The sequence below is a fragment of the Nicotiana tabacum genome, chromosome 6, assembly GCF_000715075.1.
Source record: "Nicotiana tabacum cultivar K326 chromosome 6, ASM71507v2, whole genome shotgun sequence".
Taxonomy (NCBI): domain Eukaryota; kingdom Viridiplantae; phylum Streptophyta; class Magnoliopsida; order Solanales; family Solanaceae; genus Nicotiana; species Nicotiana tabacum.
In genome coordinates this window covers 203,143,604-203,169,851 of record NC_134085.1, presented here as the reverse complement: position 1 = coordinate 203,169,851, position 26,248 = coordinate 203,143,604, and the positions used below count along the sequence as shown (strand labels likewise).

The window sequence follows — 26,248 nt, the reverse complement described above, 5'->3', positions numbered from 1 at the left end:
CCGAGGATGCGCTGAGATTGAGACTTTTCCCGTTCTCACTTCGGGGGAAGGCATTAGACTGGCTCGAGAGACTCCCCAACCATTCCATCACAATTTGGGATAAGTTGGCGAATAAGTTTATTTCCAAATTCTTCTCTCCTAGTCATATGGCGGCACTTTGAGATGAAATATTAGCCTTTAAGCAAGAGCCAACGGAACCTTTGCATGAGATTTGGGAGCGATATAGAACGATGGTGAAGGAGTGCCAAAATAATGATATGACCGAGGCCATGATCCAACAAACCTTCTACCGGGGCATAAATACTACAAACCAATGCATTGTTAACCAATTGGCTGGGGGCAATTTATGAAGCTTTCTTATGAGGAGGCATGTGATGTACTTGATGAAATGACGGACACTTCTTCAGCATGGCAGAGTAGAGCAAATGTGCCTCAAGGTGACCCTATGGTTATCCATTTGCACAAGGAATTACATGACCGCGGGCAAGCGATAGCTGAGCTTACTACTACGATGAATCAATTGGCTAAGGCACAGTTACAACAAGTTCAGAATCCTTGCCAAGTGAATGCCATGGAGGGTGTTAGTATGCTTGTCAATAAGAGAAGGCAAAGGAGGCAACAAAATCAAGGGAATTCTAAGCAATATGATGATACATGTGACGGGTTTAAAAATGATAGTTATGATGACCAAAGTGAAGAGGTACAATATGTCAACAATTATCAAGGCAATAGAGGCAACTCTTCAAACCAACAATGGCAACCCCAAGGAAATTGGGGCAATCAACAACAAAGTGGTGGAAATTGAAACAACAACAACCAAAACAACAATTGGGGTAATCAAAACAACAACCAAGGCAATTGGAATATAAATAACAACAATTGGGGCAACAATAACAATCAAGGCGGGTGAAACAACAATGGAAACCAAGGCAACCGGGGGCAAGGCTTTCAAAGGCCCCCAGTGTACCAACAATCGAACAATCCACCCCCTTTCCCTTCTCAAGGTCCTAGTTCTTCTGGTAATAATATGAGCAGAATTGAAATGATGTTCGAGCAGATGATGAAGAGGAATGCGGATTTGGATGCACAGTTAGCTTCTCACAATACCTCTATCCGAAACTTGGAGGTGCAATTAGGCCAAATCTCTCAGTCATTGAATACTCGACCGAAGGGTGCTCTACCAAGTGATATGGTAGTGAACCCAAAGGGTGGGAACAATCATGTTATGGCGGTCACAACAAGAAGTGGGAGAGGCAGTGATGTGAATGCCTCTAAGCAAAAACAAGTCGTGGATGATGATGTTGAGTTGCAAGATGACGAAGTCCCTTTGGTATTTGAAGATGTGGTTGATGAAAATGTGAACAATGAAGTAAGGATTGATATTCAATAAGTCAAGGTGGAAACCAAAAGTGATGTGAACCCATCTAGGGAATACATAATTGACATGCCGGAGCCGGTTGTGCCAAAAGCCAAGGCTCCTTTGCCAAGGCCACCTCCACCTTATCCTCAAAGGCTCGCGAAGCAGAAGAATGATAATCAGTTTAAAAAGTTTATTGACATGATGAATAGATTATCTATTAATGTGCCTTTGGTGGAGGCACTTGAACAAATGTCGTGTTATGCAAAATTCATGAAAGACTTGGTTACAAAGAAGTGTTCTATGGATTGTGAAACTATAAAGATGACTCACCAAGTTAGTGCTATAGTGCATTCAATGGCCCCGAAGCTTGAAGATCCTGGTGCTTTCACCATTCCTTGCACCATTGGGAGTGGGGATTTTGCCAAGGCTCTATATGACTTGGGAGCTAGTATCAATTTAATGCCCTACTCGGTTTTCAAAACTTTGGGTATTGGGCAACCTAGGCCAACCTCAATGAGACTTCAAATTGCGGATCGATCGATGAAGTGACCTTTGGGCATTATTGATGATGTGGTTGTCCGGGTGGACAAATTCATTTTGCCGGCCTACTTTGTCATTTTGGATTGTGAAGTGGACTATGAGGTTACTATTATCTTGGGTAGACCTTTCCTTGCAACGGGGAAGGCATTGGTTGATGTTGAAGCGGGTGAGCTCACTTTCAGAGTGGGAGATGAAAAAGTCGTTTTCCATGTTTGCAAGTCTATGAAGCAACCCAATAGCACTGAGGTGTGCTCATTTGTAGACCTTGTCACAGCTGTGATTATGGATGATACCAGTTTTATGATCAACATGGAGGATCCTCTTGAGGCCGTGCTATTAAATCTTGATGTCAATGAGGATGCAAGTATAGTGGAGTGCGTGAATGCCTTACATGGGATGGGCTCTTATTCCTATGAGCCTAGAAAATTGTCTTTGGATCTTGAAAACCGGAAAACTCCACCAACAAAACCATCAATTGAGGAGCCACCGGTGTTGGAGTTGAAACCACTTCCTCCACACCTCAGGTATGAATTCTTGGGCTCAAACTCTACTTTACCAGTTATTCTTTCCTCTTGCCTTACTAACATGCAGGTTGAGGCCACTTTGGTGGTGCTTCAAAAGCGGAAAAGGGCAATTGGATGGACTCTAGCTGACATTCGGGGAATAAGCCCCGCATTCTGTATGCATAAAATTATCTTGGAGGATGATGCAAATCCTTCCTTGGAGCATTAAAGAAGATTGAACAAGGCTATGCAAGAATTGGTGAAGAAAGAGGTGATCAAATGGTTGGATGCTAGGGTTGTGTACCCCATTTCTGGTAGCTCATGGACTTCTCCGGTGCAATGTGTACCAAAGAAGGGTGGTATGACTTTGGTGACCAAATACAACAATGAACTTATTCCTACTCGGACAGTAACAGGTTGGAGGGTTTGTATGGACTACCGGAAGCTAAACAAGGTGACCCAAAAAGACCATTTCCCATTGTGATTCCTTGACCAAATGCTTGATCGTCTCGCGGGGCGTGCTTTTTATTGCTTTTTGGATGGGTACTCAGGGTATAATCAAATCTTAATTGCCTCGGAGGACCAAGAGAAGACCACTTTTACTTGTCCGTATGGAACCTTCGCTTTCTCTCAGATGCCGTTCGGATTATGCAATGCTCCAGCAACATTCCAAAGATGCATGATGGCTATTTTCATCGACATGGTGGAAGATATATTGGAGGTCTTCATGGATGATTTCAGTGTGGTTGGTGATTCCTTTGAAGAATGTTTGAGAAATTTGGATAGAGTATTGGCCCGATGTGAAGACACAAACCTCGTACTCAATTGAGAAAAATGTCATTTCATGGTTGAAGAGGGTATAGTGTTGGGTCACAAAATTTCAAAGCATGGAATTGAAGTTGACAAAGCCAAGATAGAGGTGATTTCAAGGCTTCCTCCCCCCATTTCTGTCAAAGGGGTGAGGAGTTTTCTTGAGCACGTTGGTTTTTACCGGAGGTTTATAAAAGATTTTTCAAAAGTGGTAAACCCCTTGTGCAAGTTGCTAGAAAAGGATGCAAAGTTTGTGTTTGATGAGGGATGTATGCAAGCATTCGAGCTTCTCAAGCTTAAGTTGACCACTACCCCTATCATTACCGCACCAAATTGGAGCTTGCCTTTTGAGCTCATGTGTGACGCAAGTGACATTGTGGTTGGAGCTATTTTAGGTCAAAGGATTAACAAGATGTTTTATTCGGTGTACTGTGCAAGCAAGACCATGAATGAGGCTCAAAGGAACTATACAATCACCGAGAAAGAGTTGTTGGCTATAGTATTTACAATGGAAAAGTTTCGGCCGTATCTTATGGGGGCCAAGGTCATAGTGCATACCGATCATGCCGCCCTTAGGTACTTGATGACAAAGAAAGACCCCAAGGAAAGATTGATGCGATGGGTGTTACTACTTCAAGAGTTTGATCTAGAAATTATGGACCGGAAAGGTAGTGAGAACCAAGTAGCGGACCACTTGTCTCGTTTGGAGGGGGAGGGGAGGCCTTGTGATGGCCTTCAGATCAATGATTCATTTCCCGATGAACAACTCCTTACGGTGTCAATGAATGAGATGCCATGGTTTGCTGATGTTGCAAATTACCTTGCGACTGGAGTAATCCCGTGTGAGCTCTCTTCTAACCAAAGGAAGAAGCTCAAGTGGGATAGTTTGGATTTCTATTGGGATGGGCCATACTTGTTCAAGATTTGCACGGATGGTGTGATTCATAGATGTGTCCCGGAGGAAGAACAATTGAGTATCTTAGAGACTTGCCATTCTTCACCCTATGGTGGCCATCATGGTGGGGTGAGGACCGCCTCGAAAGTCCTTAGTTGTGGATTCTATTGGCCCACCTTGTTCAAAGATACGGGTGATTTTGTGAAAAGGTGTGACGATTGCCAAAGAGCGGGCTGAATTTCAAAAAGGGATGAGATGCTCTCAATACCATTCTTGAAGTGGATATCTTTGATGTTTGGGGCATCGATTTCATGGGTCCATTTGTTAGCTCTTGTGGGAATACTTACATTCTTGTGACGGTTGACTATGTCTCAAAATGGGTTGAAGTCGTAGCTTTGCCTAACAATGAAGCCCGGAGTGTTGTTGCATTTTTTAAAAAGAGCATCTTCACAAGGTTTGGCACTCCTCGTGCGATTATTAGTGATGGGGGGTCTCACTTTAGCAATAAAGCTTTCGACACATTGCTTTCCAAGTACGGTGTCAATCATAAGGTTTCGACCCCTTATCATCCTCAAGCTAGTGGTCAAGTGGAAGTCTCCAACAGATAAATCAAAAGCATCTTGTCAAAGACGGTCAATGCAAATAGGACCGATTGGTCGAAGAAGTTGGATGGCGCTATATGAGCTTATCAGACGGCTTACAATACTCCAATTGGGATGTCTCTGTATCGGTTGGTGTTTGGGAAAGCATGCCATTTTTCGGTTGAGTTAGAGCACAAGCCCATGTGGGCTTTGAGGAAGTTGAACCTTGAATGGGATGTTGCAGCTAATCTTCGTGTTGAACTACTCAATGAACTCGATGAATTTAGATTCCATGCTTACTTCAGTTCGTCCTTGTATAAGGACAAGATGTAGTACCTTCATGACAAATATGCTTGTGGAAAGGAGTTCAACGCAGGTGATTTGGTTCTCTTGTTCAACTCCCGATTACGTCTGTTTCCGGGAAATCTCAAATCCAAATAGAGTGGACCGTTTGAAGTTGTGTTTGTGACCCCTTTGGTGCTCTTGATTTGAAAAACAAAAATGGTGAAGTCTTCAGAGTTAATGGGAATCGGGTCAAGCATTATCTTGGAAAGTTTGATGATAGCCACGTGGTGGCGCTCCTTCATCTCAAGTGATGTAGTGGTAACATGCGCCGTGCCGCGACATTAAATCAGGCGCTTCTTGGGAGGCAACCCATGTCTTTTTCTTCTTGTTTTATTTGATTTTCTTTGTAGTATAGGATTGATTTTTGGGCTCACTGGTTGTGAGATGTTACAGGGTTGTGTTGATGCAGTACAAGGCATGATGGAAAAATTAAACAAGTCTCTGAAGTTGCCAGTGCGGCCGCACTACATTTTATGCGGTCCGCACTGGTGTGACCAATGTGAGGACTCTCTAAAGTTTGCCATCGCGGCCGTATGGCATTTTGTGCGGTCCGCAGTGGAGCTCTGCGGCCGCGGTTCATTTTTTGCGGACTGCATAGGCCTGCCTTATCGGGTTTGATTTGAATAGCCCAGTGCGGACCGCGGTCCATTTTGTGCAGCCGCACTGGTAGGTGATAATGGTCCCCTGGGGTTTTTCTATAAATAGACCCCAGGGACCCCCTTTTACACTTTTCGCAAAATCGGATCTCAGAGCTCATATTCACTGTTCATAATTCTCCTTTGATCGTAGTAGCTTGTTTGCATTGTGTTGATTCATTCCATCTCTATATCTGGTAACATTTCACTCAACTTTTCTTAATTTAATTTTGTGACTTTGTTTAATTTTCATTTTGTCTTGATTTCTATTCCTCTTCTTTCCATAATTAGTTCAATTTTTAGGTTAGTTTAGTTTAAATGATGATTCTTTTGGACTTAGTGAGTAAAATGTGCTGGGTAATTGAGTAGGGACCCTAATTAGGTAAAAGGTTGAACTAAAAAGCAAAAACTAGGAAACCTAACTCAGTGCCATATCTGGGCACCCTCCGCGGACCGCGTCGTATTTATGCGGACCGCGGTGCCCTAGTGCGGTCCGCAATGCAAGTTTGTGCGGACCGCGGTGATAAACTTCTACAAGATGAATTTTGCCCAGTGCGGCCGCACTGCATTTTTTGCGGTCCGCACTGGCCCAGTGCGGCCGCGGTACCCTTTTGTGCGGTCCGCATTGGTCAGATTCAGAGGGTGGGTATTCTGAGCCCCACCCCTATGCGGACCGCGTTTGTTTTTGTGCGGTCCGCGATGGTCCCAGTGCGGCCGCGCTCCATTTTTGTGCGGTCCGCACTGGACAGTTTCTGCAACCATTTCTACAATTGTCTGCTTACGTTCTGCAATTCATTATGCACATATGTTTCAGTGCTTCTATTTATACTAACAAGTTAGATACTTGTGTTTGCAGACAATGGTTTAACAACGAGGGAAAGGCTCAAAACAACCCGGCCGAGGTGATTCCTCCCGGGGAGGGAAGTAGAGATTGGTTAAACTCACTCCCCAGGCTCGTCAAAACATAAAGAAGATGAGAAAGGAAATTAAGGCAGCTGATAGAGCCTGTGATCTGTCGGGGAGTGAGTATCTGCCCTCCCAAGATATCTCGTCAGACTCAGCACCAACACATTTCTACTCAAGTTTCATATTGACAGATGACACTCCTCCACCATCACCCACTGCCCAAGCACCAGGGCATGTTTCTACTGAGTCGTCTGAGGGATCAGCAGCCGGCAGTGGTGAATACTCCACCTCCCCCACAACTTTATTATCTGGGTAGGATACAGACGGAGGTGAGGAGGAAGTGCAAGGGAATGAGGAGGTAGCTGAGGGTGGTGAGCCTCAGGTTGGGGGCATTGCCCGAACTAGAAAACCCAAAGTTTGGGAGGATAGGTTCATGAGCCAGGTGGCGTACCACAAATTTAAGGAGTGGTGGCCAGTGAGAAAATTGATACTGGAGCGGAGTTTCATTGACAGAGATCTTTTACCCCACAACCTTAATGTGCATAGACAGTTCAGAACGAGAGTGGGTTGGGAGAACCTTGAAAAAGCTTGAGGACGCCAAAGGGCTATGGATGGAAATGCTACCAGAAGTATTATGGGCCTACCGCACCACGCCAAAAACCAGCACAGGCAAAACGCCATATTCTTTAGTCTACGGAACTGATGCCATCATACTTGTTGAGGTCGGAGAACCCAGCCTGAGATACTCTAATGAGAGTGGACCAAACAACGAAAAAAATAGAATACAAGACCTGAACGAAGTAGAAGAATGGAAAGATAAGGCTCATGTAAGGACGATAGCCAAAAAACAACAAGCGGAAAGGTACTACAACAAGAAGGCCAAAATAAGACCACTCAAAGTCAGGGACCACATCCTCAAGGCCAAAACACAAGCAACCAAAAATCCAAAAGAAGGAAAACTGGGAACCAATTGGGACGGGCCATATAAAACACAGCGGTAGCAAGCAAAGGGGCATTCCAACTAGAAACAATGGAGGGAAAACTACTACTCCCTCCATTTCATATTAAATGAGGTACTTTCCTTTTTAGTCTGTTCCAAAATAAATGACACATTTCTAAATTTGGAAATAATTCAACTTTAAACTCTTTCATTTTACCCATTTACCCTTAATGATAAGCTTTTATAGCCACACAAATGTCATGGACCCACAAACTTTTTACCTCTTAAGCTTTTAAGAACACAAGTTTCAAAAGTCTTCTTATTTTTCCTTAAACTCCTTGCCGAGTCAAACTACCTCATCTAATATGAAACGGAGGGAGTACAAAACAACTGGAATGTCGCCCATCTCAAATACTTTCACTTCTAAAAAACGACGCCACCCAAGTCGTACTCTTTTTCGCTCACTCGGGTTTTGTCCTAATTGGGTTTTCTCGGGAAGGATTTTAACGAGGTAATGAGGGGAATGTCTCGAAGTTCAAAGTATAATTCATCACCCCGCCTGCCGATGATATCTCCAGGCCAAACGATGAAGGGACTAGATACAAGGAAACTTCTCTAATGTGTATGAAACTGACATGTACAATACTTCAATAAATGAAATAAAGCAACATTTTACTCAACATTTCTCTCTCCATCGATCTCCGTTCGTAATCAAGAGTTCGACCTCGATCGAACCACGACGGCTTAACATTTTGACAAGCTCAAAATTACACCCCTACGGCTAAGGTCCATCATCAAGATAAAGAGTTCGACCTCGATCGAACCACGACGGGTTAACATTTCGACAAGCTCGAAATAACACCCCTACGGCCAAGATAAAGAGTTCGACCTTGATCGAACCACGATGAGTTAACATTTTGACAAGCTCGAAATAACACCCCTAAGGTCAAGGGCCATCACCAAGATAAAGAGTTCAACCTCGATCGAACCATGACGGGTTAACATTCCGACATTCACTCGAAATAACACCCTTATGCAAAGGCCATCGCCAAAGACAATATCTCGACCTCGATCGAAACACAACAGGTTAATATTTCGACATTAACTCAAAATAACACCCCTATGGCAAAGGCCACCACCAAAAGAAAGGGTTCAACCTTGCTCGAAACGCAACGGGTTAACATTTCGACATTAACTCTAAATAACACCCTTATAGCAAAGGCCATCGCCAAATAAAGAGTTCGACCTTGCTGAAAATCATTTAATAATCGACGTCACATAGATTACTTGACAATCGACGTTGCCCGAATCACTAAACTTGTTCGAGTTATTAAATGTTGTGATCACCTACGGTAAAATATCACACAAGGATGGGTTGCCCATGCCCCCCCCTCCCGCAAAATACCAACAGGGTCAGCCGAAGTATGAGATGTAGAGGGTTGCAACTGCCGTTGCACATCCTCTGCTTTCACAGCGGTAACTTGTTCGTTTAACACGGACAACTCCACCTCCAGATCTCGGATACGTCCCTCAGACCTTGCTACCTTAAGCGCAGATGTCTCCGCCTCCTTGTCTCGCTCTGATCTACAAACACTAAGGGCATCTTCCAAAGCAGCTACCTCCGAGATGGCAGCCGCCCTATCCCTTTTAGCATGATCCAATCCATAAGCCTTAGCGGTCAGCTCGACCCTAAGGTCGACAGCCTCCGCCGCCCTCTTGTCAATCTCAGCAGTTAAGGCGGCCATCCGTGCTTGAGGTCAATGTTCTTGGCCATCACCCCCTTACTCATCTCGAGTTCTTCTTCATTGGCCTTAAGAGCCACCTCAAGTTTGCTGCATCGGGAAATCGCCTACATCAAGTCTTCATCCCGCTCTTTTAGCTATTTGACTTTTTGCGCCAACCGTTTCTCTTTCTGCTTGAGCCCGTCACGGAATAGTTGAAAATCATTGTCCTGAGTGAAGAGATCGTCCAATGCATGATGTTTGGTACGGTATTCCTTATATTTGGAGGTTACCCTCCCAAAAATGGTCGTCTTCCGCCTATCCCACCGACCGCGCTAAATCTCCATAAGGAGGGTCTGGTATGCAAAGCAAATTCAAAACAAGGAAGGGGTTAAGTATACAAACGAACCCAAAAATGAAAAGAAAAGAGAAAAACACCTACCCGCAAGGCCATGCTGGAAATGCTTCGTGATAACTCTGCATCACTCGTCGCCTTAAGTACCGTGCTCTCGGAAGCAATGCACAAATGGACAAACACTGATGTTGCCTGCTCGCAATTCTCCAACAAGTCATAATCCACATGAATGACTATGTTTCGATCAGGACCTTCCGTCCTTACTTCTATGTGAGTATGACGCTCGAAATAAGCTCGTACATCTTCTAGGTCGACATCCGACCCGAACCGTCGTCCTTGACATGCTCAACTCTGCCTCCTCCAACGACAGACGATGTGCCACCCTCGGCGGATCATACAAATCCCCCGCCTTGATATATTCCTTTGGTCCTGGGGGACCTCCCTTCCAAAATGGCGTCCACCATAAAATGACACCTGTGTCTGATTCAAGCAAAGACGCTGCCCTCGAAGCATCAATTCTGTTCTTTCCAGCATCAGTGGCGACGACCTTCCCTAGCTCTGCCCTCCTCCTCTTCCTTGATGGTGATTCATCACCGTTAGAGGGCTTATCCATGAGGTGATAGACGGGTCAAGAGAAGATCTCCTCCCGTGTAATGACATCACAAGAAGAGTCTCTAGTTAGTAAGGATTGAGCACGGCCTCCTCGGACAGGCTCAGCCAGGGCAAACTGCATCCTTGCTAATGCGATAGCCTAGCGAAATACCGGGACTAGGGCCTTCTTCGTAGAAGCCCTATGACCTATCATCATAAAGTGGTCGTATCAATAAATGACAACAAACAGCCAAAGGTTAAAGCAAAAGGAACACTTACCGGATGGAACTTTCAGCCCAAAGCATTTGAGGAAAGCGGGCCAATCTCGAGTCCCCACTACATAAGGAAGTACGCGAGCTACCCAGTTCTCGATACCAACAACTAGAAGAGGTTCATGTCTTACAACTACATAGGAAAGCCATAAATAAGTACAAATTAGAAAGAACGAAAGTAAACAACGAGTACCAACACCTACGGTTATGATTCCACCATTCTAGGAATCCAGCGGGGTCCGACATCAAGTGCTCGGTTCTAATGAAGAAGTACTTGTGCCAAAATTTGCGTCTCATCCGATCGTCTGTTTCGACCACCAACCCCTTGGTCCCACAATGCCGCAAGTGTATCATGGTGCCTATATAAAAAACTCGGGGAAAATAAGTGTAAAAGGTGATGAAGACCAACTTCACACCCCGCCAACTCCGCATACTTCGTCAATACTAGAAATATTTTATACGTATACGGAGATAGCTGCGCCGGGCAAACCTCATAGAACCGACAGAATTCCTCCACCAGCGGAAGAAGAGGGAGGGTGTAACCGATCACAAAGAGATATACATAGAAAGCATAATATCCCGGTCTATGCACCTCCAAGAAGTCCCTCTCATCCGGAACCATTTCAACGTGGGGAGGAATGTTGTACGTATATCGGAGGCCATTTATGTAAGCCCGCTCAGTCTTAGAGACCAGCGAAATAGGGGAAGCGACAAGTTCTTTATGAAAGTCATTCTAGGACATAAGGTTTCTTGGGAGTATCTCCTCTACGGTAGGAAAACTGTCCTCTTCCTCAACTGCCATATCCTCGCCACCAGAAGGAGGTGCCATGGATAACGAAGTGGCGCGGAAATTTCTTCGTGTACCAGAAGTCGCAGGTGCGGTAGGTCATGAGGTGCAAGTGCGGTCCCAAGACTTTAAGTGGAAATCACAGATATGGTTGGTTAGACCGCAGAAGCGGTAAAAGGGCCGTAGGTGCGGAATCCCTTGGCCAAAAAGTATGTAAGTTCCCCTTTGCAAAATTTGGGTTGTTTTTCACCATTTTTATCCGGGATTGAAGCTTTTTGGGAGATTTTGAAGAGGGAATTCAAGGGAACTTCGCGGAGGTAAGATTTTTGGAACTAAAACTCATTCTATGGTGATATTTTACTGATTAAACATGGAATTTATGGAAAATAGTGGTTAAAATTGGGGGTTTAGGGTTTGCAATTGGAGACTTTGATTTGATGATTGAGGGGGTCATTTGTGGTCGGATTTTGATGTATTTGGTATGTATGAACTTGTGAGAGAGTAAGGATTATAGTTTTGTGATTGTTATCGGAATCTGAGGCATGAGCCCGAGGTTCGGGTTTGGCCAATTTCGGGATTCTTGATTAAATTGATTATTTTCGCATGGGCTTCGTTACCTTAGCATATATTGATGTTATAATTATGGTTTTGGATAGATTCGACACGGGTTGAGGTTGAGTTGAGAGGCAAGGGCATCGCATAATAGTATTTCATCGGGTTTGAGGTAATTAACCATTGTAAATCTTGACTTGAGGGTATGAAACCCCAAAATTTTGTACTGTTTTGATAAATGAGGTAACACACATGCTAGGTGACAGGCGTGTGGGCGTGCACCCGTAGGAATTGTGAGTTGGTCCGTCCTGTAACGACTTTATAGTTGCATATTTTGATATACCCTATATGATATCCACGTGTTTTAGAAATTGGTTTGTTAATTTGGGCTGAATGCCATGTTTGGGGCCTTTGTGCCGACCTGTTTAGACCCTTAGGGGTATTTTTACTACTTTCCTCACTTTATTTGATTTGAAAGCATATCCTCAGTCATGTTTTACATGTTTATTGTTTAAATACGATTTTATAACTCTATTTCTTAATATATGAAAACTATTGGGCTGAGTTTCCCTAATTTTCACTGATATGCCCGAGTGGTCGTGAGGTTAATGACTGAGAGAGAAGTTGAGAACCTAATGGTGAGGATTATATATATATGTTATGGATCGGGCTGCACGCCGCAACAATATTATATATGGATCGGGCTGCACGCTGCAACAATATTGTATATGGATCGCGTTGCATGCCGCAACAATATTATATGTGGATCGGGTTGCACGCCGCAACAATCCCCATCGAGCATAGTCGACTATAAACTATGGATCGGGCTGCATGCCGCAACGGTTATTCTTATTATTATGAGATATCTATGGAGCTGGAGTGCTGAGTGTGAGTACTGATTGACGAGAGTTGAATCACGAGTGACTGAGAGGCTTGCTCGTGAGGCTATACTTATGAGTGATACCTTGCCCGAGGGGCTTGTTTATGACATTTTTATTGCTTTCACTCTTCTTTTATACTGAGCCTCTGTTGAAGATGTTGAATAAATGTTTTTCAAGGATATTTAATTAAAATTGGAGTTTTTTTTATGAGATAGCTGGCTATTGAACTGCAGATTTTGACTTGATATTTCTGTGGAGATTTCTTATATGATTTTAAATTCTCGCCACTGCACTCAGACTTTATTTACTTTAGTTACTTACTAGGTTGGCGTACTCACGTTACTCCTTGCACCTTGTGTGCAAATCCAGGTGTCCGAGCATCATAGTGAGAGCTTCCAACACTCTCATAGTCGTACTCAGAGATCGCAAGGTAGCTGTACGTCGTTCGCAGCCCTGCCTTCCTCCTTCCTATCTTAGTATTTTGTTATTTCAGACTATTTTGTATTATTCAGACATTGTTTTGGTTGTACTTAGAGGCTCATGACTAGTGACACCAGATTCAGGCTGTGTTAGTATATTTTATACTGGTTTCCGCATATTTCTATTGATTTATATATTACATATGAAAAATTTGAGACTTAATCGATTTTAGAAAATGATTTTATAAAAAATAATTCGATGTGGTAAATGTTGGATTGGCTTTCCTAGTACAGTGATAGGCGCCATCACGACCGGGGTATTTGGGGTCGTGACAATAAGCTGTAATGGGTATTTTGGGGGTGCCTACTGGTGACATATCCTCCATTGAGGGGACTTGTTCTCCAAACATCAAAAATTCCATCTTGAAGGATAATGTAGTGCAATAAGGGGAACGAGTACACAAGAAGGCCTTCCTTCTAGTGTATCAACTGATGATTGAAATGGTGAACAAAGTTCTGCTCCCACGCGTAGAAAGACATTCCATTATGTCAAGAGCAGATTTGTTTCTCATGGAAGAACCGGATGCCTACACTACTATAAACCTTCGTGGTCTCATGATAGAGCATATGAAGAAAATGGCAGATTTTAAGGATGGTAATCTTGGGTTGCCTTACGGGTTCCTACTCACTAAAGTATTTGACTTCTTTAAGGTCCCTTTGGGAAAGGCTAAAGTGGGTACTCGCAAGAAAACCTTCTCCAATTCTACCTTAGAAGAGTGTGAGTGCATCGAAAAGAAAGGGGGGGTTGGCAGCACTTCCACTATCTCTCAACTGATTGAAGCTCAGAACATTGCCACCGAAGAGATAAGGAAGCTGAAGGCAAGGAATGCCATTCTCGAAGTTCATCTCACTCAGGCTTAGGGCACCTAGTTTCAGCAGTTCACAAAGCATAGAGGTTTCCCGTCTAACCAAGAAAAATGTTGATCTTAGGGAATAGGTCGAGGACCTGAAGGAGAGGTTTCTTACCGAGCAAGTGTCAGCAAATGCTCGAATGGACATCCTCCTTAGAACCCTTGCATCTTCCTCTGCCTCCAATGCTCCCGTTCCAGTGCTCCTTAAAGTCGTTCCCTTCAAAGTGTCTATTCTCTATTTTGGTTTCCTATGTTTAGATATGTTTTATTGGCTGGTACCTTTTTTTTTGTTTTATTTTGTGGGTGATTATGTAACAATTGGAACTGCTCCCTATTTATTTCCAAAATTAATGAATATCCCATCCTTTGCTATGTATGCCTTGCTCTTCTGCTCTGTTTTTAGTCATGTTTGTGTCCACACATATGTCATGAGTTCACCAAGCTAGACTTATTTTTGCTTATTGCTTGCTATTGATCTTTTTATGATTCTAAAAGGGGGAAAATTAATTGACGTGGAAAAAGAGGGGGAACAGGTTCAGGGGGAATACGGGAAATACATATGACATTCTGGTTCTCAAGGGAAGTTTTAATTATAACGTTGTCATCATCAAAAAGGGTAAAATTGATAGGTTATTCTTCCTGTTATGTTTTTATGATCTAACAAACTTAAAGTTAAGAACCAGATAAGGAACCTCTTACACATACTCAAGTACTTAAGAACAACAAGTCTCAAGCTGGGGACATGGTTCAACATTTCAGAATCAAAGAAACAACAGAGGGAACATATGGACATTAGTTCCCTTGCTGACTATTAATAACTAGGGATTTTAACGTGTTTCATGCTCTTTCTTGCTTGCGCTTTGATTGTAAATTATTACAAAATAGTCCCAAAAGGCTCATAAGTTGTGCTTGATTGCAGGTTTGATAAAAAAAGTGACAAAATGTCAAAGATCGGCTCAAAAGGAGTGAAACCTGCACAAGTACCAAAGACAAGGCAAACTTAGGACAAACAGGCCTAGTGCAGCCGCACTACACTTTGTGCGGTCCGTACTAGGGAGATTCAAAGAACTGGCAAATCAAGTGTTAAAATAGTGCGACCGCAGTGGAAATTCTACGGTCCACACTGAAGACTCCGCGATCGCACTACCATTATTTGCGGTCTGCAGAGGCGAAGATCAAAGAGATAAAAATTGCCAAGCCTTAAGCTGCGCGGTCCGCGGTCATGTTTGTGTAGACCGCATTAGAAGACTCTGCGGCCGCGGTCCATTTTGCGCGGTTCGCGGAGCTTGAGTTTAGAGAGATGAAATTGAAGAGTCAAGAGCCTAGTTCGGCCACAGTTCATTTTGTGCAGTCCGCACTGACCCCACATGGGCATTTTTGTCTAGTTTTTCCAACTTAGTATAAATAGAACCTTTTTACATTTTTAGGGTATCAACTATTTTCTGAACAGAGCTGCGCTCGTGAGAAGACCATCTGTAGCCATTTTGGGCATTTTTACTTAGTTTTTATCATTGAATCTTTGTATCTACATTAGAAATTAATTAATATATCTTTATCTTCATCTATTTCTCTGTTTTTCTCTTCAAGCATGAGTAGCTAAACCCATTAGCTAGGGTTGTGGCTCAACCCTATAATGGGTAATTGATGGGTGTTGTGATTTAAGGTTAGATTGATTATGGGTGTTTGTTATTTGGGTCAATTTTATGGTTTAATCTATGAATTGGTTGCAAACACTGGTTTGTGCTAAGTTGACTTGACTCTTCTTGAGAAAGAGAGCCTAAGTCTCCAAAATTGATCTAACAAGGAATTGGGATGGACTCAAGAGAATTGATAGTCCCAATTAAAGGGTTAAACCTCGAGTGAGTAATTACTCAACTTGAACCCTAGTTGCTTGAGCAAAATTGCCTACCCATTTGGTCTTGAGAGAGTCAATTGGGCAAAATCACTCTCTCTACCGAGAGGTATGAGAGTGGGTAAAATCGTGCAGCGGTTCAATCATGCCTTAGAAGCAATTACCCATCAATTGGCCACCTAGGAGGATGCCACTACCCTAGTGCTCTTTTTTTATCCATTAGATACAACTTTTAGTAATTCTCGTTTAGCATAATCTAATTGCACTTATAATTAGTAGTTGATAATAGTAGTTTGTTAAAGAAAAACCAAAAATTATTGGAAGTGATATTTGGAACAACTACACAATCCCAATCTAAATAGATACTCGACTCCATTCCTAGCTCCCTGTGGAAATTGATCCCGACCCACAAATCGGGTAAAAGCTATTGCGCCTCTCTTCCTACTTTTTAGTAGTGCAGAGTAGGTAGTGATCAACTGTACCAGTCAACCCCACTGCTGTAAAGTCATTGCAATTGTTTCTCTGCACACGCAACAATGCAAACAATACAATAATCACTTTATGAGGAATGCCCTTGTACGAAACATGCTTGCATCATCTAAGTGATGTCACTTATGTAATATTAACATGAAGCAAAGGAAAAACATCACACTTGCACATCCTAGAATTCATTAAGTATTCTCTCAAGTGTGTGACAATTTGGAAAGTGACTTTCAAGGGCATCAAGAACAAAGAACAACATAATGAAGGACCAGTTTCCTGTATTGAGACATTATATGTCCTTAGTTGTGTTCCACCTTTGTTAAAGTGATTTACTTGTAGTTCCTACTTAGCTTAGTTAGAAGCATTGTGTAGGAAACCTTTTGTAAAATCATAAACCTTGAGTTTGTGTCTTGACTAGAGTTAGTCGAGTTGTAAGCTTTGTAATAGAGTTATTACAAAGGGGCTTGTAATAGAGTTGTTACAAGTTAGTAAGGGATTAAGAGGTTAATTCCTAGGTTACAATAGGTTGTAATATGAAGTTTGCTTAGTAGTGCAATTTAAATCTTACGAGGGTAGGTCATGGTTTTTAATCTTGAGAGCTGGGAGTTTTCTACGTAAAACTCTATTGTGTCATTTACTTACTGTTGTGTGTGTGCATTCTGTGGAAATAATAGAGAACCTTGTTCTCTATATAGTTTGGTGGACCTGTAGTTTCTATTAGCTGTATAGGGCAATGAGTGTCACTCTATTGATGGCGCATAAACTCATTTAGGTACATAATAGTCATCTCTTTTGTCTTGTACACTTTCAGTCATTAAAGACAATTCATTCAGAAGTTCATTTTTTCTTAAGTTTTGATTTGACATCTGTATTGACATACAAGTTCCTTGAATTTTCCAGCAGTTTGGCGCGGATTTCAATTTTATGTATCTTCCAATTCGAGATTTCAAGTAATCTAGCTATAATTACGCTTTTCTACACATGTTAACAGTAGTAATGGAGGTGAAGTCATACAAATCTGATCTGGGGTTTGAGAGTGAGAGAAGAGAGCTTTTGATATTATATCTGAACTGAAAGAATAAAATGATCCGTCTCTTTGCAAATGAGGAGCCCAAACACTATATATACATGACCTGAATTCCCCTTCTAACCCAACTCAGATAATAATTACAAAGAAAGGAAAATGGGCCTAGCTCAATACAAATAATAACAAAATAAAATATGGTCCTAACACTAATTAGGAGTGGGTGATATATTTCTAACACCCCCCCCCCCTCAAGTTGGAGGGTGACAAAACTTCCAACTTGGAAAGAAAACCATGATGAGCAGCACCACCCAAAGCCTTAGTGAAAGTATCAGCCAACTGAGTTGAAGAAGAGGTATGCAGCAGATGAATAAGACCTTCAGCAAGCTTGGCTCGCACCAAATAGCAGTCAAGTTCAATATGCTTTGTTCGTTCATGAAAAACTGGGTTCTTAGAAATGTGGACAGCAGCTTGAGAATCACAAAACAAAGGAATAGGTGAAGAAGAATGCAAACCCAAATCAGAGAGCAAACGAGACAACCATGCCAACTTAGTCACAGCTTTGCTCATGGCCTTGTGTTTAGCTTCAGTAGAAGACATGGAAACAACAGGCTGCTTCTTAGACTTCTAAACCACAAGACTGCCACCCAAAAACACACAATAGCCACTCACAGACCTCCTAGTGTCAAGACAAGCAACCCAATCACTATCACAGTAAGTAGTTAGAGACAAATCAGAGGAATTGTTGAAGAAAATCCCACAATCAGAGGTACCCTTCAGGTATCTCAGCACATGGAAAGTAGCTTGCATATGGGGAAGACAAGGGGGTTGCATGAACTGACTAAGGTGTTGAATAGCAAAACAAATATCAGGCCGAGTGTGAGTAAGAAAATTCAACTTCTCAATAAGAGATCTGTACACATCAGGCTTGGGTAAGGGATCACCTTTATGAGCTTTAAGCTTGGCAGACAACTAAAGAGGACAAAGAACAGGAAAAACATATGAGCAATGAAAATTAGCCAATAGATCAAGAATAAACTTCCTCTGATGAAGGAAAACCCCAAAGTCTGAATAATGAACCTCAATACCCATAAAATAGTTAAGGCACCCCAAATCCTTAATCTTGAACTGAGCATGGAGAAAGGACTTAACAACAAAAATTTCAGAAGAATCAACCCCAGTGATCACAGTGTCATCCACATAAATAACCAATATCACAAGAGAAACACCATAACCCTTAAAGAAGAGGGAGTAATCATTGAGAGAAGAAGAATAGTCGCGAGATGTGAGAAAAAACTTAGCATACCACTGCCTTGAAGCTTGTCTCAAGCCATAAAGAGATTTCTGAAGCTTTCATACCAATTGGTCAAAACCAAATGATGAGGGAACATAATAACCAGGAAGAAGCTTTATGAAAACTTCCTCATCCAAGTCCCCATGCAAGAAAGAATTGTTGACATCAAGTTGCAAGAGGGTCTAATTGTAACACTCCTCAAATTTATAAAAGTTTCAAGATACGCTAATTATAGAACTAAATTATTATTATTACTATTATTTTTATCTTGCCTATAGTGAAATATATATATATATATATATATATACACACACACACACACACTTAAATAATTGGATATACAATTAGGGAAATATTAATAATTTTAATATTATTAATTATTAAAAGTGGATATCATTAATTACTAGTTAAAAAAAGGAAAAAGGGACTAAAGCCCATAAAATAGGTTGTTGGGAAACAAAAGGCTTAAAGCCTTAAGCAAAACAGAACCAAGTTCTGTTTAGTCACGCTAGAGGCAAAAAGGCTTAAAGCCTTTGGAAAAGAATGAGAGGTCAAGGGCTGGAAAAGAAGGCAGCGTGTAGACATTCAAAACAACGACAAAAAAATAGACTTAGAAGGAGCAAGAACAAAGCAGCGTATAGGTCATTGAGAGCTATTCCGCAGGACCTTCTTTAGGCTATGACTGAGGTAATTCTTTTTACGGAATTGTAAGCTATAATATCATTATATACTAGAATCTAACACCCTAATAGGGTAAATTCATATAAAAGTTTTACAAAACCTCAAGAACAGCCATCAAATACGAGTTACGTTTTTTGTGTTAAAAGATAAATTCTTCATTTTTAATGGATTGCTATGACGGGTTAAGGTTGTTAGAGGCTGTAAAGGATCGTTAGAATAAGATCTCACCCCAAAACTTAGAAACTTAGAAGTTGAACCTAAAGTTCTTAGAGTTGACAAAAGATTAATGCTTTTGGGAAATTGGATACTTATTGTGACTTATTATTATAGTATTTGATCGTTGAGTTGATTACAAGAATTGGAACTTACATTGTTACTTGAAAGGAGAAATTGAGATGAGTTGATATAACCATTTACTAAAGTGGTTTAACTTACAAAAGCATGCACACAAGGTGTTTGATGAATTGCATAAAAGAGTTAATATATACTTAAGTGGAGTAGTAAGTACCTATTAACTTAGAATTATTTTCTAGCTAAAGTTTAAATGATTATTTTGATACATGTGTATAAATTTCAGATTTTTATGTTATTCTTATATGCCATTTTCATGTTGATAATTCATGAAGGATCAAGAATTCTTATAAATACTTTTGAATGTTTATTTCATTCTTATGTCATGCCTTACATTTAAAGATACCAGTATGAGTATGTATAAAAGATTTAGACTTGAAAAGTCACAAGAACAAGTTTTAGAAAGAAAAGATTTTTGGGAGTATCCTTTATTCTGAGAAGGGGTCATCGTCCAGGCCTAGGGTCCTGACCAAAGCATTGACTTTCTGAGACTACTTGTGTCAAAGTACGGAACACACGAGCCGAGGGTCTCATTGCTGAGAATTTACTTAGCCATGCTAGGGTATGAGACATGAGCACTGAGAACCATAAAGCGAGTGGCACCTCGTGGATTGGGTATATTCGATCAGGTTGGGATCGAACCCGTGCCAATCACACAGTGACTGAAATAGAATTAAGTCAGGATAGTTGGAACTCCCAAAGTATAAAGTGAAGTATTTTTTGTTTACAATAAAGAAAAAGAAAAGAATTTCTTTTAGAATATTCATAAACTGCTATTATGCAATTATTTAGAATTACTCTTATAAGCTTTATGTTTTACATGCATTTAGAACCTTTACTCGTAATGTATATGATATTAAAGTTTCGTCCCCTGTTGTTGAGACTCACTGAGTACAATGGATGGTAATGACATTCTCTTTTGGGAACCTACGTTGGTCTGCAGTACAATATAGGAACCGGTTTTGTAGGAAAATAGGCTACGAGTTAGGACTTCCTTCTCTTCCAGTGCTATTGGTGAGCTTCGCTTTTGTTCGTGGAGTGTTCCTTAGAGTCATTTTTATTTAGCTATTTCTTTGTTTACTTAGAGAACTGGCTAGAAAATCTCATGTCTTGAGCAGTGCATCAGTTTATCAGTAGAGGCTTCATAGACATAGTCGTTTGGTTAAGATTCAAATATTTTTGATAATTACTTAGAAGTAATTCAGTAGTTACTACGAATTAAATTTTGGAGTTGATTATTTAAATGTTTAAATTAATCAAAAGTATTTGGTTTGAGTATTGCCTTGTTGCAAATAAAGTTTGGAGTTATAATAGATTTGATAAGTAGAGATGGTTCGCTCGGTCATGTTTAGTGATTGAGTGGCGGTCCCGGCTTGTTCAGAAAATGAGTCGTGACAAACTTGGTATCAGAGCCTCGGGTTTATGGAATCCTACGGGTCTATGAAGCCGTGTTAGTAGAGTCTTATTTATGGGTATGAAGCGCGCCATACTTATAAACATGAGGCTACAAGCATTTAGGAAAAGTCTCATTTTTTTCATACTTTAGATCGTGCAGTAGATCCTACCTCTAAGAAACTATCTGATGTATTCGTTCCTTTAAAACTCGCAGAAATGGCTCATACTCGCAACTCTGACACCGACACTCAGGATGCTGCTCAAGAAACTATTGCTATTATTGTGGCTCAAGGCAGAACTAAAAAGGCTTCAACTCAGAAAAGGAAGGGTAAATCCACAAAGGGGGTTCAAGTACCCTGGGTTGAACATGAAGAAGGGGTGGAGCATAATGATCCAGTACCGCCCCCAACAGTAGCTCCGACTAAGACAACTATATCTCCAGAGGTGGGTCAGATGTTTAATGCAGTCAACAGTGCTATGGAGATGTTTAAAGCCTTCATGGCCAACCAGAATGAGAGAAGAGATGAGTTTTCACCTCAATCAAATAGACAAAACAATTATGAGTCCTCAAGAGTGAATGAATTTTTGAAGTTGAGTCCTCCAGTGTTCCATGGTTCTATAGTTGTGGAAGATCCAATATTGTGGTGGAGGGTGTCAAGAAAGCCCTCCGAGCGATGAAGACATTGGATGATGAAGCTGTGGAGCTGGCTGCTTACCAGCTAAGAGATATGGTTGGCGCTTGGTTTGAGATATGGGAAAAGGAAAGAGATGAAGATGATGGTCCGCCTACTTGGGAAGAATTTGAAAAGGCCTTTATGGCTAACTTTATCCCGGAAGAGGATAGGGAAGCTAAGGCTATAGAGTTCTAACAGCTCAAGCAAGGGAACAAAAGTGTGCAAGAGTACTACATGGAATTCATAAGGTTGGATAAGCATGCTCCTCACATGGTTAAGACAGAAAAAGCAAGAGTCACATGTTTGTTGGCGGTTTTGCTTACCACATTAAGGATATGATATTAGCTGCAACAGTAGAGATGACAGTCTTCTCCTTTGTTGTGGGATTTACCAAGCACTTAGAAAAAGACAGACATCAAAGGAGAGAAGAAAAAGAGCATAACAAGAAAGCCCGGACAACGGGCAGGTTTAATGGTACATCCACTGGAGGTGGAAGGGATTCCTCTAATAAGGATTCATTAGTACTAGCTCAGTCCAGTCATCAGTTAGGTGGTGGGTCTTTCTTTAGACGTACTCAGAGTTATGGAAACCACTCTCGCAAGAATTAGAATTTTAGGACATCATCCTCACATAGCCAGAGTCATGCTAAGCAACATTCACACCAGCAAGGTCTTTGTGGAACATGTAAGCGGCAACATTCAGGTCAGTGCAAGCTCGGGTTTCATGGTTGCTACCATTGTGGAGACATTGGTCATATAAAGGCCAACGGCCCAAAGTTGTGATGTAATTTTAGTGGTGGATCAACTCGTCCTTCTAGTTCCTCAACTACTGCAGTTGCACCACCTCAGGCTCGTGGTTATCATAATCAGACCGAGCATGGAGCAGGCAGAGGTGCAGACCGAGTTACTCAGGGAGGGGGACAACCCCGTTTGTTTGCTACACTTGATCGTTAGAGTGCAGAGACATTTGCAGAAGTTATTAAAGGTATACTTTTAGTCTGCTCACATAATGCTTATGCCATAATGGATCCAGGTTCAACGTTTTCATATGTGACTCCATACTTTGCAATTAACCTTGGACTAGAACCTGAACAACTTAGTGAGTCATTCCTAGTATCTACTCCAGTTGGCGAGTCAGTGAACGTCACCAAAGTCTATAGAGGTTGTATAGTTTCAGTCCAAGGTTGCAACACCAACGCCGATCTCATAGAGTTAGAAATGGTGGATTTTGATGTGATCATGGCTATGGATTGGTTGTCTTCCTGCTATACCATATTATATTGTCATGCCAAGATAGTCAGGTTATAATTTCCAAATAAAGAAGTCTTAGAGTGGAAGGGTAGTTCAGCATAGATTGTAGGTAAGTTTATTTCTTACCTTAAGGCACAACGAATGATCGGTAAGGGGTGTCTCGCCTATTTGGCTCACATCATTAATCTAGAATCAGAACCACCAGCTCTTCAGTTAGTGCCAGTTGTTAGAGAATTTCCAGAAGTTTTCCCAAATGACGTTCCCGGAATTCCTCCCGAAAGAATCATAGACTTTGGCATTAATCTTATGCCAGGCACTCAGCCCATATCTATACCTCCTTATAGGATGGCTCCAGCAGAACTTGATGAGTTGAGAGAACAACTAAAAAACCTTCTTGACAAGGGCTTCATCAGATCGAGTGTTTCACCGTGGGGTGCCCAGATCCTGTTTGTCAAGAAGAAATATGGGTCTCTCAGAATGTGTGTCGACTATCGGCAGTTGAATAAAGTTACTATCAAGAACAAGTACCTAGTGCCAAGAATTAATGATTTATTTAATCAACTTTAGGGTGCATAGTACTTTTCAAAAATAGACTTGAGGTCAAGGTACCATAAGTTGAGAATCAGAGAAGAGGATATATCTAAAACAGCCTTTAGAACTCGCTACGCGCACTATGAATTTCTAGTGATGTCCTTCGGGTTGACAAATGCTCCAGCTGCATTCATGGACCTCATGCATAGAGTTTTCAAGCCATTCCTGGATACCTTTATTATTATGTTTATAGACGATGTTTTGGTGTACTCTAAGATCAAGGAAGATCATGCAGAACACCTCAAAATAGCCTTATAGACCTTGAAGGAGAATGAGCTTTATGCCAAGTTTTCAAAATGTGAGTTCTGGTTGCAGTTAGTGGCATTCTTAGGCCACGTGATATCTAGCGAAGGAATAAAAGTAGACCCTCAGAAGACATAAGCAGTCAAGAACTGGCCAAGGCCGACAACACCAACAGAAATTAGGAGTTTCTTGGGGTTATCTATCTACTATAGAAGTTTTGTAGAGGGGTTTTCCTCACTTGCAGCTCCATTAACTAAGTTGACCCAGAAAACAGTTAAGTTCCAGTGGTCAGACGCTTGTGAGCAGAGTTTTCAAGAGTTAAAGAAGAGGTTGACCACTGCACCTATATTAACCTTGCCGACAGGTTTGGGTGTGTTCACAGTGTATTGTGATGCCTCCAGAGTTGGTCTCGGTTGTGTTCTTATGCAAAATGGAAAAGTTATTGCTTATGCTTCCAGGCAGTTAAAGAATCATGAAACGAACTACCCCACACACGACTTGGAGCTTGTAGCAGTGGTGTTTGCACTAAAAAAATGGCGTCACTACCTTTATGGCGAGCATTCTGAAGTGTTTACAGATCACAAAATCCTCCAGTACATTTTCAAGCAAAAAGAATTAAATTTGAGACAGAGAAGGTGGCTCGAGCTATTGAAAGATTATGACATCAATATCCTTTATCACCCGGGCAAAGCAAATGTGTTAGCAGATACACTTAGTAGGAAGTCAATGGGTGTCTTGGCCCATTTTACAGTACAAAGGCGATCTTTGGGTCGAGAAATTCAAAAACTGGCAAATGATGGAATTAGATTGGATGAGACCGAAGAAGGAGGTATAACTGCTTATGCCTTAGCGCAATCCTCCCTTGTTGCGCATGTTAAGGCTAAGCAAGACGAAGATCCGTACTTAGTGAAATTAAAAGAAGGAGTCAAAAACAAAGAAATCACTGCTTTTACTCTAGGAAGTGACAGAGTTTTGAAGTTAAATGATCGGTTATGTGTGCATGATGTAGATGGTCTTAGGAAGGCCATAATGGAGGAAGCTCACAGTTCGAGGTACTCTATCCACCCAGGTGCTACCAAAATGTATCTAGATTTGAAAGAGTTGTATTGGTGGAAAGGCATGAAGAAACAAGTAGCAGATCATGTGGCTAAATATTTAAATTGCCAGTAAGTCAAAGCCGAGCATCAGAGGCCTGGTAGCCTAGCTCAAGATATAGAGATACCACAGTGGAAGTGGGAGATGATTAATACGGATTTTGTAGTAGGTCTACCTCGCACGTACCGTAAACATGATTCAATTTGGGTTATTGTAGACCGGCTGACAAAGTTCGCACATTTCCTACCAGTAAAGACGATAGATTCCGTAGAGCAGTATGCGTAGTTGTACATCAAAGAAATAGTCCGATTGCATGGTACTCCAGTTTCAATCATATCTGACAGAGGCCCTCAGTTCATGGTGCATTTTTGGCAGGCATTTCAGAAAAGATTAAGTACCAAGGTCAATTTAAGCACCGATTTTCACCCACAAACCGATGGCCAGGCAGAAAGGACCATTCAAACTCTCGAAGATATGCTGCGTGCGTGTGTTATAGATTTTGGAGGTAATTGGGATGATCACTTGCCATTTATAGAATTTGCTTACAATAGTAGCTATCAGGCCAACATCGGTATAACTCCTTATGAAGCGTTGTATGGGCAGAGATGTAGGTCTCTAGTGGGTTGGTTTGAACTAACAGAGGTGTCATTGATTGGTCCAGAGTTTGTTTGTGAGGCCTTGGATAAAGTTCAGCTAATTAGAGAAGGACTTAAAGCGGCTCAGAGTCGTCAAAAATCTTATTCTGACAAGAGGCATCGTGAGTTAGAGTTCATGGTTGGTGATAAGGTGTTTTTGAAAGTTTCACCAATGAAAGGAGTTATGAGGTTTGGTAAGAAAGGGAAACTTAGCCCTAGATTTATCGGACCTTATGAAATTCTAGAAAAGAAAGGACATGTGGCTTATAAGCTAGCGCTACCCATTGAGTTGTCCTCTATTCATCCTGTCTTTCATGTGTCTATGCTTAGAGAGTACATTTATGATGAGTCGCATATAATACCTGTCAATACCATAGAAATTAAAGAAGGCTTGACTTATGAAGAGGTACCTATAGAAATTCTTGATATGCAAATAAGAAAGTTATGAACAAAAGATTTAGCATCGGTAAAAGTTTTTTGGAGTAATCATGATTCAAAAGAGGCTACGTGGGAGGTCGAGGAAGATATGAGAAAGAAATATCCATATTTATTTGAGGAAAAAGGTATGTGAACCTAAGTTTGCTTTGACATTTATATTTCATTTATTAAATACAAATTAGCAAGTATTTTTGTCATTCCTAGATTATACTTAGTTGTTATAGTAATTTAGTTTATG

At 41.4% G+C, this 26,248-nt stretch overlaps 1 pseudogene; it reads left to right on the top strand.

Moving 5' to 3' along the window:
• LOC107811988 (exonuclease 1-like) overlaps window positions 1-26,248 on the top strand; it is a 100,137-nt pseudogene that overhangs the window by 58,301 nt on the left and 15,588 nt on the right.